Here is a 15,005-nt window from a genome sequence, read left to right as displayed (position 1 = left end):
AGTCCAAAGAGCATCACCACAGAGTAGCCAATCAGCTAGATGTTGCTGGGGCCACTGTGAGCCAATCATCAGCTGGCTGTCTGAAAGTTTGCTGGAGCCCCTTCAGCTGTGGCTCTCAACACCCTAACACTAAATTTACCATTATCCCTAAACCTAACATGAACCCTATCCCTAATTATAACACTAAAACTAACTCTATACCTACCCTAACACTAATACTAACCCTAAACCTCACCCTAAACCTAATAATAAATCTAACCCTAAACCTAAATCTAACCATAACATTAAACCTAACCATAAACCTAAAAAAACCCTAATTCTAAAATTAACCCTACCACTAAACCTAATCATAAACCTAACACTAAACATAAATCTTAACATAAGCCTAACCCTGTAACTAATTTTAACGTAATCCTATACCTAACGCTAACCCTAAGCCTAACCCTAAACTTAACACTTATCCTAATTCTAAACTTAAACCTAAACCTAATGCTAACCCAAACCTTATCCCTAACATGAACTCTAACTCTATATCTAACCCTAACCTATCCATAAACTAACCATTATGCTAAAACTAACCCTCACCCTAACCCTAATCTTAAGAAACGCTAACCATAACGCAAACCCAAATACAATCAAAATCAAAAACACTAACCCTAGTCTAACCCTAACCCTAACCCTATTCCTAACCCTAACACTAACCTTAACAATAGTATTACTTTAATCTAATTCTTTTTTTTAATTAATTTTTATTGTAGATTGTTCAAAACATTACATAGTTCTTGATATATCATATTTCAGACTTTGATTCAAGTGGGATATGAGCTCCCATTTTTACCCCATATACAGATTGCAGAATCACATCAGTTGCACAACCATTGATTTACATATTGCCATTCTGGTGACTGTTGTATTCTGCTGCCTTTCCTATCCTCTACTATCCCCCTCCCCCTCCCCTCCCCTCTTCTCTCTCTACCCCCTCTACTGTAATTCATTTCTCCCCCTTATATTTTCCTTCTTTCCCCTCACTTCCTCTTGTATGTAATTTTGTATACCCCTGAGGTCTCCTTCCATTTACATGCAATTTCCCTTCTCTCTCCCTTTCCCTCACACCTCTCATCCCTGTTTAATTTTAATCTTCTTCTCATGCTCTTCGTCCCTACTCTGTTCTTAGTTACTCTCCTTATATCAAAGAAGACATTTGGCATTTTTTTAAGGGATTGGCTAGCTTCACATAGCATAATCTGCTCTAATGCCATCCATTTCCCTCCAAATTCTATGATTTTGTCATTTCTTAATGCAGAGTAATACTCCATTGTGTATAAATGCCACATTTTTTTTATCCATTCGTCTATTGAAGGACATCTAGGTTGGTTCCACAGTCTTGCTATTGTGAATTGTGCTGCTATGAACATGGATGTAGCAGTGTCCCTATAGTGTGCTCTTTTTAGGTCTTTAGGGAATAGACTGAGTAGGGGAATAGCTGGATCAAATGGTGCTTCCATTCCGAGCTTTCCAAGAAATCTCCATACTGCTTTCCAAATTGGCCGCACCAATTTGCAGTCCCACCAGCAATGTACAAGAGTACCCTTTTCCCCACATCCTCGCCAGCACTTGTTGTTGTTTGACTTCCTAATGGCTGCCAATATTACTGGAGTGAGATGGTATTTTAGGGTGGTTTTGATTTGCATTTCTCTGACTGCTAGAGATGGTGAGCATTTTTTCATATACTTGTTGATTGATTGTATGTCCTCCTCTGAGAAGTGTCTGTTCAGGTCCTTGGCCCATTTATTGATTTGGTTATTAGTTATCTCATTGTCTAATTTTTTTAGTTCTTTGTATATTCTGGATATTAGGGCTCTGTCTGAAGTGTGAGGGGTAAAGATTTGTTACCAGGATGTAGGCTCCCTATTTACCTCTCTTATTGTTTCTTTTGCTGAGAAAAAACTATGTAGTTTGTGTAAGTCCCATTTGTTGATTCTAGTTATTAACTGTTGTGCTATGGGTGTCCTATTGAGGAATTTGGAGCCCGACCCCACAGTATGTAGATCATAGCCAACTTTTTCTTCTATCAGACACCATGTCTCTGATTTGATATCAAGTTCCTTGATCCACTTTGAGTTAACTTTTGTCCATGGCGAGAGAAAGGGATTCAGTTTCATTTTGTTGCATATGGATGTTCAGTTTTCCCAACACCATTTGTTGAAGATGCTATCCTTCTTCCATTGCATGCTTTTAGCCCCTTTATTGAATATAAGATAGTTGTAGTTTTGTGGATTGGTTTCTGTGTCCTCTATTCTGTACCATTGGTCCACCCGCCTGTTTTAGTACCAGTACCATGCTGTTTTTGTTGCTATTGCTCTGTAGTATAGTTTGAAGTCTGGTATAGCTATACCGCCTGATTCGCACCTCCTGCTTAGCATTGTTTTTGCTATTCTGGGTCTTTTATTTTTCCATATGAATTTCATGATTGCTTTCTCTATTTCTACACGAAATGCCGTTGGGATTTTGATTGGCATTGCATTAAACCTATAGAGAACTTTTGTAATATCGCCATTTTGATGATGTTAGTTCTACCTATCCATGAACAGGGTATATTTTTCCATCTTCTAAGATCTTCTTCTATTTCTCTCTTTAGGGTTCTGTAGTTTTTATTGTATGTCTTTCACCTTTTTTGTTAGGTTGATTCCCAAGTATTTTATTTTTTTTAAGGATATTGTGAATGGGGTGGTTGTCCTCATTTCCATTTCAGAGGATTTGTCGCTGATATACAGGAATGCCTTTGATTTATGCGTGTTGATTTTATATCCTGCCACTTTGCTGAATTTATTTATTAGCTCTAATAGTTTCTTTGTAGACCCTTTTGGGTCTGCTAGGTATAGAATCATGTCATCTGCAAATAGTGATAATTTGAGTTCTTCTTTTCCTATTTTTATGCGTTGAATTTCTTTTTTTTTTCTTTCTACACTTTTTATTGGTGCATTATAGTTTTACATAATGATGGGACTTGTTATTACATATTCATTCATGTACAAAATAACAATATAATATGGCCAGTTTCACTCCCCAACATTTCCCCTCTCTGTTCCTTCCTCCCACCCCCTTTCCTCTACTAAAACCCCTTTGAGTTTTTTGGTTTTTTTTTTTATTATTATTTTTATTGGTTGTTCAAAACCCTACAAAACTCTTGACATATCATATTTCATACATTAGCATACATTAGCTTCAAGTGAGTTATGAACTCCCTTTTTTACCCCAAGTACAGATTGCAGAATCACATGGGTTACACATCCACATTTTTACATAATACCATAATAGTAACTGTTGTATTCTGCTACCTTTCCTATCCTCTACTATCCCCCCTCCCCTCCCCTCCCATCTTCTCTCTCTACCCCTTCTACTGTAATTCATTTCTCACCTTGTTTATTTTCCCATTCCACTTACAACCTCTTATATGTAATTTAGTATAACAATGAGGGTCTCCCTCCGTTTCTATGCAATTCCCCTTTTCTCTCCCTTTCCCTCCCACCTCATGTCTCTGTTTAATGTTAATCTTTTCTTCCTGCTCTTCCTCCCTGCTTTATTCTTAGTTGCTCTCATTATATCAAAGATGACATTTGGTATTTGTTTTTTAGGGATTGGCTAGCTTCACTAAGCATAATCTGCTCTAGTGCCATCCATTTCCCTGCAAATTCCACGATTTTGTCATTTTTTAGTGCTGCGTAATACTCCATGGTGTATAGATGCCACATTTTTTTAATCCATTCATCCATTGAAGGGCATCTGGGTTGGTTCCACAATCTAGCTATTGTAAATTGTGCTGCTATGAACATCGATGTGGCAGTATCCCTGTAATACGCTCTTTTAAGGTCTTCAGGGAATAGTCCGAGAAGGGCAATAGCTGGGTCAAATGGTGGTTCCATTCCCAGCTTTCCCAGGAATCTCCATACTGCTTTCCAAATTGGCCGCACCAATTTGCAGCCCCACCAGCAATGTACAAGAGAACCCTTTTCCCCACATCCTCGCCAGCACTTGTTGTTGTTTGATTTCATAATGGCTGCCAATCTTACTGGAGTGAGATGGTATCTTAGGGTGGTTTTGATTTGCATTTCTCTGACTGCTAGAGATGATGAGCATTTTTTCATGTACTTGTTGATTGATTGTATGTCCTCCTCTGAGAAGTTTCTGTTCAGGTCCTTGGCCCATTTGTTGATTGGGTTATTTGTTATCTTATTGTCTAATTTTTTGAGTTCTTTGTATATTCTGGATATTAGGGCTCTATCTGATGTGTGAGGAGTAAATATTTGTTCCCATGATGTAGGCTCCCTATTTACTTCTTTATTGTTTCTCTTGCTGTGAAAAAACTTTTTAGTTTAAGTAAGTCCCATTTGTTGATTCTTGCTATTAACTCTTGTGCTATGGGTGTCCTATTAAGGAATTTGGAGCCCGACCCCACTATATGTAGATCGTAGCCAACTCTTTCTTCTATCAGACGAAGAGTCTCTGATTTGATATCAAGGTCTTTGATCCATTTTGAGTTAACTTTTGTGCATGGTGAGAGGAGGGGGTTCAGTTTCATTTTGTTGCATATGGATTTCCAGTTTTCCCAACACCATTTGTTGAAGATGCTATCCTTCCTCCATTGCAAGTTTTTAGCCCCTTTATCAAAAAAGATAGTTGTAACTTTGTGGATTGGTCTCTGTGTCCTCTATTCTGTACCATTGGTCCACCCGCCTGTTTTGGTACCAGTACCATGCTGTCTTTGTTACTATTGCTCTGTAATATAGTTTGAAATCTGGTATCGCTATACCGCCTGATTCGCACTTCCTGCTTAGAATTGCTTTTGCTATTCTGGGTCTTTTATTTTTCCATATGAATTTCATGATTGCTTTATCTATTTCTACAAGCAATGCCTTTGAGATTTTGATTGGCATTGCATTAAACCTATATAGAACTTTTGGTAATATCGCCATTTTGATGATGTTAGTTCTGCCTATCCATGAACAGGGTGTATTTTTCCATCTTCTAAGATCTTCTTCTACTTCTCTCTTTAGGGTTCTGTAGTTTTCATTGTATAAATCTTTCACCTCTTTTGTTAGGTTGATTCCCAAGTATTTTATTTTTTTTTGAGGATATTGTGAATGGAGTGGTTTTCCTCATTTCCATTTCAGAAGTTTTGTTGCTGATATACAGGAATGCCTTTGATTTATGCGTGTTGATTTTATATCCTGCTACTTTGCTGAATTCATTTATTAGCTATAGTAGTTTCTTTGTAGACCCTTTTGTGTCTTTGTCTGTCTAATTGCTCTGGCCAGTGATTCAAGAAATATATTGAACAGAAGTGGTGAGAGAGGACATCCCTGTCTTGTTCCAGATTTTAGAGGGAATGCCTTCAGTTTTTCTCCATTCAGAATGATGCTAGCCTGAGGCTTAGCATAGATTGCTTTTACAATATTGAGGTTTGTTCCTGTTATCCCTAGGTTTTTTTAGAGTTTTGAACATAAAGGGATGCTGTACTTTGTCGAATGCTTTTTCCGCATCTATCGAGATGATCATATGGTTCTTACTTTTAAGCCTATTGATGTGGTGAATAACATTTATTGATTTCCATATATTGAACCAACCTTGCATCCCAGGGATAAATCCTACCTGATCATGGTGCACAATTTTTTTGATATGTTTTTGTATCTGGTTCGCCAGAAGTTTATTGAGGATTTTTGCATCTAGGTTCATTAGAGATATTGGTCTGTTGTTTTCTTTCTTTGACGTGTCTTTGTCTGGTTTAGGAATCAGGGTGATGTTGGCCTCATAGAATGAATTTGGAAGTTCTCCCTCTTTTTCTATTTCCTGAAATAGCTTGAAAAATATTGGTATTTTTAGTTTTAGTTTTGTCAACTTTTAGTTTTGTCAATTTTTTCAATTGTTTCTTTTGTTTTGATTTCATTAATTTCAGCTTTGATTTTAATTATTTCTTGTCTTCTACTTCTTTTGCTGTTGTTTTGCTCTTCTTTTTCTAGGACTTTGCATTGAAGTATCAGGCCCAACAACCTGCGGAGGGACACAGCTGCCCCACGAGCCTGCTAGGTAGGCAGAACCATGACCGCCGACAGAACAGGCCCAGCGCCCGGCCAGACACATCGCCCCACCCCGGTCGGGGGAGGGGCAGAGTCGCCAGGTGCCTTCAAGTTAGGCAGACCTGTGACTCACTTTAATCTAATTCTAACAAACACTTACCCTAACCCTAAAACTCAACCTAACTCTATGCCTAAGCCTAACACTAACACCAAAACTATACTAATCCTAACCCTAACCAAACTCTAAAACTAATATTAACACTAGGTTTAACCTTAACCCTAACCCTAACATGCACCCTAACTTCATCTCTAATATGAACAATTACCCTAATTCTAACACTAAACTTTACTCTAATTCTAACCTGAACACTAACTCTAACCCTCAACCTAACCCTCACCCTAATACTAACAAGAATCTTAACCCTAAACCAGACCCTAACACTAACCCTAAAACTAAACCTAACCTTATACCTAACATTACCACTAATCCTAATTCTAACACAAACTATAACCCAAACCCTAACATTAAATCTAACCCTATACCTAACCCTAATACTAACACTAACCCTAACCCCATTTCTAAAGATAACCTTATCACTAAACCTAACTGAAACCCGAACACTCAACCTAACCCTAATCCTAACCATAACCCCAACAATAACCCTAACACTAATTCTAACACCAACCCTTCCCATAACCTTTATACTAAACCTAACCCAAAACCTAACATTAACCCAAACTCCAATCTTAAACCTAATCCGAACCTAACCCTAACACTAACCCTAACACTAACCATAATCCTAAGACTAACTAATCTTAACCATAAAAATAACACTAACACTAACCCTAAACCTAACCCTAAACCTAAATATAAACCTAAACTTAACCCTACAATAAATTTGACCCTAACCCTAACAAATGAACCATGAGTCTAATCCTAACCCTAACCCAAACCCTAAGGTAACCCTAATTTAATCTTTACCTAAACCGTTACCTTTCCCTAATCGTATCTCTAAGCCTAATACTAACACTAACTATAAACCTAACCCTAATATTAACCCTGAACACAAACCTAACCCTATCACTAAAAATAATCCAAACTTTTACCTGAAATCTAAGAGTAATCCTAACATAACACTAACACTACCCTAACCCAAAACCTAATGCTGATCCTAACTACAGGCATAAACCTAACACTAACCTTAACTATAATAAAAACCCTTACCATAACCCTAACCCTAAACCTAACACTAAAACAAATAACAACCCTCACCCTAATGCTAACACTAAAAATTACCTTAACCATAACTCTAAACCTAACACTAAACCTAAAAGTAACCCTAAGTCTAACCCTAAACCTAATCCTAATCCTAACTGCAAACCTAATACTAAACGTAACCCTAACCCCAACAATAACCCTAACACTAACACTAACCCAAATACCACCACTAACCCTAACCCTAACCCTAACTCTAAACCTAAAAAAACTCTAACCCTAAGCCTAAAGCTAAACCTCTCCCTCACCCTAACCCTAAATCTAACTCTAACTTTAACCCTGAAACTAACACTAACCCTAACCTTAACACTAATTTGAAACTAACCCTAAACTTAAACCTAAATCTAAAACTAACTCTAACACTCACATGAAACCTAACCCTAAATTTTACCCTAACCCTAATAAAAACCTCACTCTAAATCTAACCCCCACACTCTACCTAACCCTAACCTAAAATTAACACTAACCTTAACCATTATCCTAACTTTAACCTAAACTTCATTGAATCCTAACACTAACCCTAAACATAACACTAACAACAAAACTAACCAAAACCCTAATCTGAAACCTAACCCTAAATTTCAACCTAAACTTAAAACTTAACCTAACACTAACCCTAACCCAAACCCTAACAGTAACCCTAAACCTACCTATACCCCAACCCCAACCCCAAATACTAATGCTTACCCTAACCCTAACCATAAACCTAAACCTAAATCTAAAATTAACACTAACCCATATTTTATCTCTAACATGAAACCTAATACTAAACCTATAACTTACCCTCATCTTAACCCAAACCCTAACCATTAACATAAACTTAACACTAACTCTAACACTAACACAAACACTAACAATGATTCTAAACTTATCCTAAACCTAATCCTCACCTGAAGCCTAATTTTAACATTAACGTTAACCACAACACTAACCTAGTCTTGCCCTAAACAAACTCTAACACTAAACTTAAACCTAAACCTAATTCTAAACCTAAACCTAACCGTAACCATAATACAAAAGCAAACTTTAACACTAACCCTAACACAAACACTTAACCAAACACTGACCCTAAACCTAACCCTAACATTGACTCTAACCCTAACCATAACACTAACCCTAACCCTAACCCTAAACTCACCCTATTCCTAACTTTAACACTAACTCTAACTCTAACCCTAACACTAATGCTAAACCTAAATCTAAGCCTGATCTAAACGCTTATCCTAACCCAAACCCTAACACTAACTGTGAAACTAACCCTAAATTCAGTTCTTAAAATAAACCTAACAGTAACACTAACACTAACACTCAACCTTACCCTAAAAACAACCCTAACTCTAACACTAATCCTAATCCTAACTCTCACCCTAACACTAACACAAGCCCTAAACAAATCCTAACCCTAAAATTAACTCTAACCCTAACCCTACCCTAAAACTGAACTTAAACTTAACCCTAATTCTAACGCAAAAACTAACCCTAGCACTAACCCTAAGCCTGACCTCACCCTAATCCATCTTTAACAAAAATTATAAGTAAAACCATAAAATTAACACTAACTTAACCCTAACACTAAACCTTACCCTAAAATTAACACTAACCCTAACACTAAAACTAAAACTAACCGTATCACTTATCCTCACCCTAACCCTAATCCTAACCCAAACCTAAAACTAACCCTAACCCTAACCCTAACCCTAACACTCACCCTAACCCTAACCTTAAACATAAGTATAACTGTAACACTGATTTTAACCATGAACCTAAAATTAATCTTAACCATAACACAAACCCTAACGATAAAACTAAACCTAACAAAAACAATAACCCTTACCCTAACAATAACCATAACTATAAACCTAAAACTACTTTTTTTTTATTGGTTATTCAAAACATTACAAAGATTTCAGAATCACATCGGTTACACATCCACATTTTTACATAATACCATAATAGTAACAGAATACAACAGTTAAAACTACTCTTAAAGTAACTCTAAATCTAACACAAACCCTAGCCCTAACGTTAACCCTAACAATAACCCTAAACTTGTCCCGTAACTTAACCCTTACCCTAAACGTAACACTAACCCAAACACTAACCCTAACCCAAACACTTACCCTTAAACCAAACCTAATCCTAACCCTATATCTAGAACTGAACTTAATTCTTACGATAACACTAAACCAAACACTAACACTAACATGAAACCTAATATTTACTCTAAACCTATCTTTAATCTTCATTCTAACTGTAGCCTGAATCCTATGCCTAACCTTAAACCTAATACTAACCCTAACCGTTGCCCCAACCTAACCCTATCATTAACTTTAAAATTAACACTAACACTTAATATAAACCTAAATATAAAAAAAATCCATAACCCTAACTCAAATTTTAACCCTAACCTAACTAACCCTAAAACTAACCTTAACTCTAACCCTCACCCTAACACTAACCCTAAATCTAAACCTAACCCTAACCTAAAGCACAACCTTAAACCTAGCCATAACCAAAACCCTTAACCTAACACTATATTAACACTAATTTTACCAGTATCACTAACCCTAAACCTAAACTTTACACTAAACCTAGACCTAACCTTAACCCTAATACTTACCATAACCCTAACATTAAACCTAACCGTAAAAGTAAGTCTAAGTTTAACCCTAACCCTAACAAGAACACAAACCCTAACCCTAAACATAACCCTAATTGTAACCTATAACTAACCATAACTTTAACCTAACACTAACCCTAACTCTGACCCCTACACTAATCTTATTTTAACACCAACCCTAACCTAAACCTACGCCTAAGAATAACACTAACTGTAGCCCTAAATCTAACCCTGTAACTAACCCTAAACCTAACCCTAAACAAATTCTAATCCTAATCCTAAACCTAACACTTACACTAACCCTAACACTAACCCTAACCCTAACCCTGTTCCTAACCCTAACATAAACAAGAACCCTAATCCTAATTCCAACCCTAATCTTAACCCTAACCCTCACCCTCACCCTAACCCTAACATTAACTCTAACCCTAACATTAACACTAACCCAAACACAAAAACTTACCTTATCCCTAAACATAACTCTGACACTAATGCTAACCCTAACAGTAACATAAAACATAACCCTAAACCTAAAACTTACACTAACCCTAACATTAACCCTAACCTAACCTTAAACTAACACTAACCATAACATTAATCATAACGCTAACCCTAACGCTAACCCTAAACCTAACCTAACCCTAGCCCTAAACCTATTACTAAACCTATTCCTAACCAAAACCATAACCCTAATCATTACCCTTACAGTAACCCTAAAACAAACAATATCACTATCCCTAACACTAAGCCTATCACTTATCATAACCCTAACCCTAATACTAACACAAACTCTTATCATAAACCTAACCCAAATTTTAAACTTTACCCTAATGCTAACACAAACAATAATTCTAAGCCTAACACTAAAACAAATCCAAGCTTCGCCCTAACCCTAACAGCTACGCTAATCCTAACCTTAAACTTAAACCTAATTCTAAACCTAATACAAACCCTAAACGTATTCATAACTTTAGCTCTAACACTAAACCTAAAACTAACCCTAATACTAACTCTAAACTTATTCCTAAACCTAACCATTACGCTAACCACAACCAAACTCTAACCCAAACCCAACACTAACCTTAACCCTAACTATAACTCTAATCGTAACATTAATCATAACCCTATCCTAACCATAATCCTAATCCTACACCTAATCCTAACACTAACCCTAATTATAAACCTAAAATGAACCCTAACAATTACAGTAACCCTTACCCTGACTGAAAAATTATATTTAATCCTAACCCTAACACAAACTGTAAACCTAACCTTAACACTTACCATAAAACATACTGTGACACAAACACTAAACCTAACAATAACCCTAAACCTAATGTAACCCTAACCCTAACACTAACCCTAACTCTGACTCAAAACCTAACCAAAATCATATCCTTAATCCTAACACTAACCTTAATCTTAAACCTAACCCTAATCCTATCAATAAACCTAACCCTAATACTAGCCCTAACCCTACATGGAACCATAAAACGAATCCTAACCCTAAACCTAAGCCTAAATCTAAATCTAATACTAACACTGACCATAACCCAAGCCCTTACCCTATTGCAATCCTAAACCTAACCCTAATCCTAATCCTAAAAATAAACCTAACACTAACCCTAATAAACCTAACTTAATCCTAATCCTAAACCTAAACCTAACATTAACACTATGAATGACCATAACAGAAAACCTAATGCTACCTAATTCTAACACTAACCTTAATCCTAAATCTGAACCTACCCCTAACTCAAAGACTAACACTAACCCTAACACTAAAACTTACACCTATATTGAAACCACAACTCATCCTAAATTGAACCCTAACCCTAACCCTACCCATAACACTAAATCTAACCCTAAACCTAACACTAACCCTAAGCCCAACCCTAACCATAAACCTAAACCTAATTCTATAACAACCCTAACACTAACATGAACTCTTACCCTAACCCTATCCATATCCCTAAACAAACCCTGACATTAAACATAGCCCTAATCCTAACCCAAACATAACCTTAACCAAATCCTAACCTAATCCTAAGAATAACCCTAACAATAATCCTAACCCTAACTCAAACCATATCCTAACCCTTAGCGTAAACCTAACCCTACACCTAACACTAACCCTAAACAAAATGCTAACACTAATCTTAAACCTAACTATAACCCTACCAAACACATTAATCTAAACTAACTGTAAAATCCTGCCCTAACTATAAACATAATCCTAAATCTAAACCTAAACCTAACACTAACCCTAATACTAACCATAAAAGGAACCCTAATCCAGAACCTAATTACAACCTAACCATAACAAACCCTAATCTAACCATAAATGTATAACTAAACCTAACATAAATCTAACCCTAACCCTAAACACAAACCTAAAAGTAACTCTAATGCTAAAACTAATAGCAATACTAACCCTAACGCTAACCTGTCCCTAACACTGACACTAATCTTAACCCTAATCCTACCCTAATCTAACCCTAACCAAATCCTAACCCTAATCCTAAACCTAACCCTATTTCTAATCCTAGCCTTAATACGAACCCTAACACTAATTCTAACTCTGATTCTAAAATTAACCCTAACACAAACCATAACACTAATGTTAACACTAATCCTAACACTAACCCTAACACTAACCCAAATACAAACTCTAACCCTATCCCTAAGCCTAACACTAACATAATCCTAAACCTTACCTTCACTGTAACCCTAACCCTAAAAGTAAAATTAACCCTAAGCCTAAACCTAATATTAACCATAAACCTAAGTATAACCTAAACCAAACTTTAATGCTAACCCTAACATACTTCACTCTAACTCTAACCCTAAACCTAAGCAAAACACTAAATCTATCCCCAAACCTAAAAAGCACCTAACCTTAACTCTAACCCAAAGGTAACCGTAATCCTAACCCTAAAACTACTCTTAACACATATCCTAACCCTAAACTTAACCCTAAAACAAACACTAAAACTAACCCTAACACTAACTAAAACCCTTACCGCAAGCCTAAGAGCAACCCTAAATATAACCGTGCCTCTAACATAACCCTAATCCTAACAATCATTTTAACCTAACACTAAAAATAACTCATATCCTAACCTTAAAACTAACACAAAGCCTAAACCAAACCCTAACACAAACCCTATTTCTAAATTTAACACTTACACTAAACCTATCCCTAACACTAAACCTAAAACTAACACAAACTCTAAACTTAACCCTAAACCTAAACCTAACACTAACCTTATGTCTCACCCTAAGCCTAACCATAACACACACCCTAATTCTAAACCTAAATCTAACCCTAACCCTAAGCCTAATCCTAAACCTAACTCTAACTCTAACCTTAATCTCAACCGTAACACTGACCCTAACCCTAACTTTAACCCTAACCCTATCCTTAACACTAAATCTAACTCTAACCCTAAACTTAACTAAAAGTAACTCTAACTTTAACCCTCACCCTAAGCCTAAAGTAACCCTAACCTAACCATACCTTAACTTTAAACCTAACCCTAACCTTATCCTTAACCCTAATCTAACCTTAACCAAACCCTAAACCTAACCCTAAACTAACCCTAAAAAATAACCCTTAACTGGAACCTCACCTGAATCCTCACACTAACCCTAACCCTAAACCTAACACTAACACTAAACCAAACACTCACACCAAACCTAAATCTAACTACACCTCAACCCCTAACACTAACGCAAACTCTAAACATAATGCTAATACTAAAAGTAATCCTAAACCTACATTTAAACCTAACACTAACTCTAACCCTATTTCTGATATGAAACCTAACACTAAACCTAACTTTTACCTAAAAATAACTTAACATTAACCCTAATCCTAACCGTAAAACTAACCCTCAAAATAACCCTCACCATAACCCTTAACATAAAAGTAACAGTAACCGTTATGATAACACTAACATGAACATTAAACCTAACGCTTATACTAACCTAACTTTAACTCTAACCCTATTTTTAACCTTAACACTATTCGTATCCATAATACTAACCTAAACAAACCCTAACCACACCGTAACCCTAACCATACAACTAAACTAACTCTAACCCTAACCCTAACCCTAACACAAACCTTAACCCTAACAAAACGCTAAACCTAAAGTTAACACTAACTCTAACCCTAATGCTAACCCTAACCCACAACCTAACCCTAAATCGAACCCTAACTTTAATTCTAACATTAAACCAAACCCTAACCCTATCACTAAAGCTAGGAATAATCCTAAACTTAATCCTAACACTAATATTAACACTAAACTAAACTCGAAAACACACCAAAACACTAACCCTAATCCAAATCCTAAACCTGTCCCTAAGACTAAATCTAATGCTATTCCTAAGATACAACGTAACCCTTACTCTAACACTAAACCTAACCCTAACCAAAAACCTAACCCTACCATTAAACCTAACCCTTCCCCTACACCTAACACTAACCCTAATGCTAACCCAAAACTCAACCCTAATATTTACCATAACCCCACACTAAACGTAACACTAAGCCTAACATAAATCCTACCCCTAACTCTAACACTAACTATAACCCTAACCCTAAAACAATCACTAAACCAGACCCCAACACTAAACTTACTCCTAAACCTAACACTAACACTAAATCCTAACACTAACAGTAACCCTAGCCCTAACTTTAACCCTAACACTAACCCTAACCCTAATTCTAAACCTAACACTACCCTGATCCTAACCCTAACTCTAACACTAACTGTAACCATATCCCTAACCCTAACACTAACCTTAACAGTAACCTTAACACTAACACTAACATTAAAACTAACCCTACCTTTAAAATAAACCTAACCCCAAATTAAGCCGTAACTTTGACCCTAACCCTAATGCGCACCTTAATTCTTACCCTAACCCTAAACCCAACCTTAACGTAACCCTAACAATTACTATTACATCACCTAACCCCTTACCTAATCTTAACCCTATCTCTAACCCTTACAGTAACACTAAC

Source organism: Callospermophilus lateralis, chromosome Y (assembly GCF_048772815.1).
Source record: "Callospermophilus lateralis isolate mCalLat2 chromosome Y, mCalLat2.hap1, whole genome shotgun sequence".
NCBI lineage: Eukaryota > Metazoa > Chordata > Mammalia > Rodentia > Sciuridae > Callospermophilus > Callospermophilus lateralis.
The sequence above is the reverse complement of the archived record's forward strand: the minus strand, read 5'-3'. Positions refer to the sequence as shown.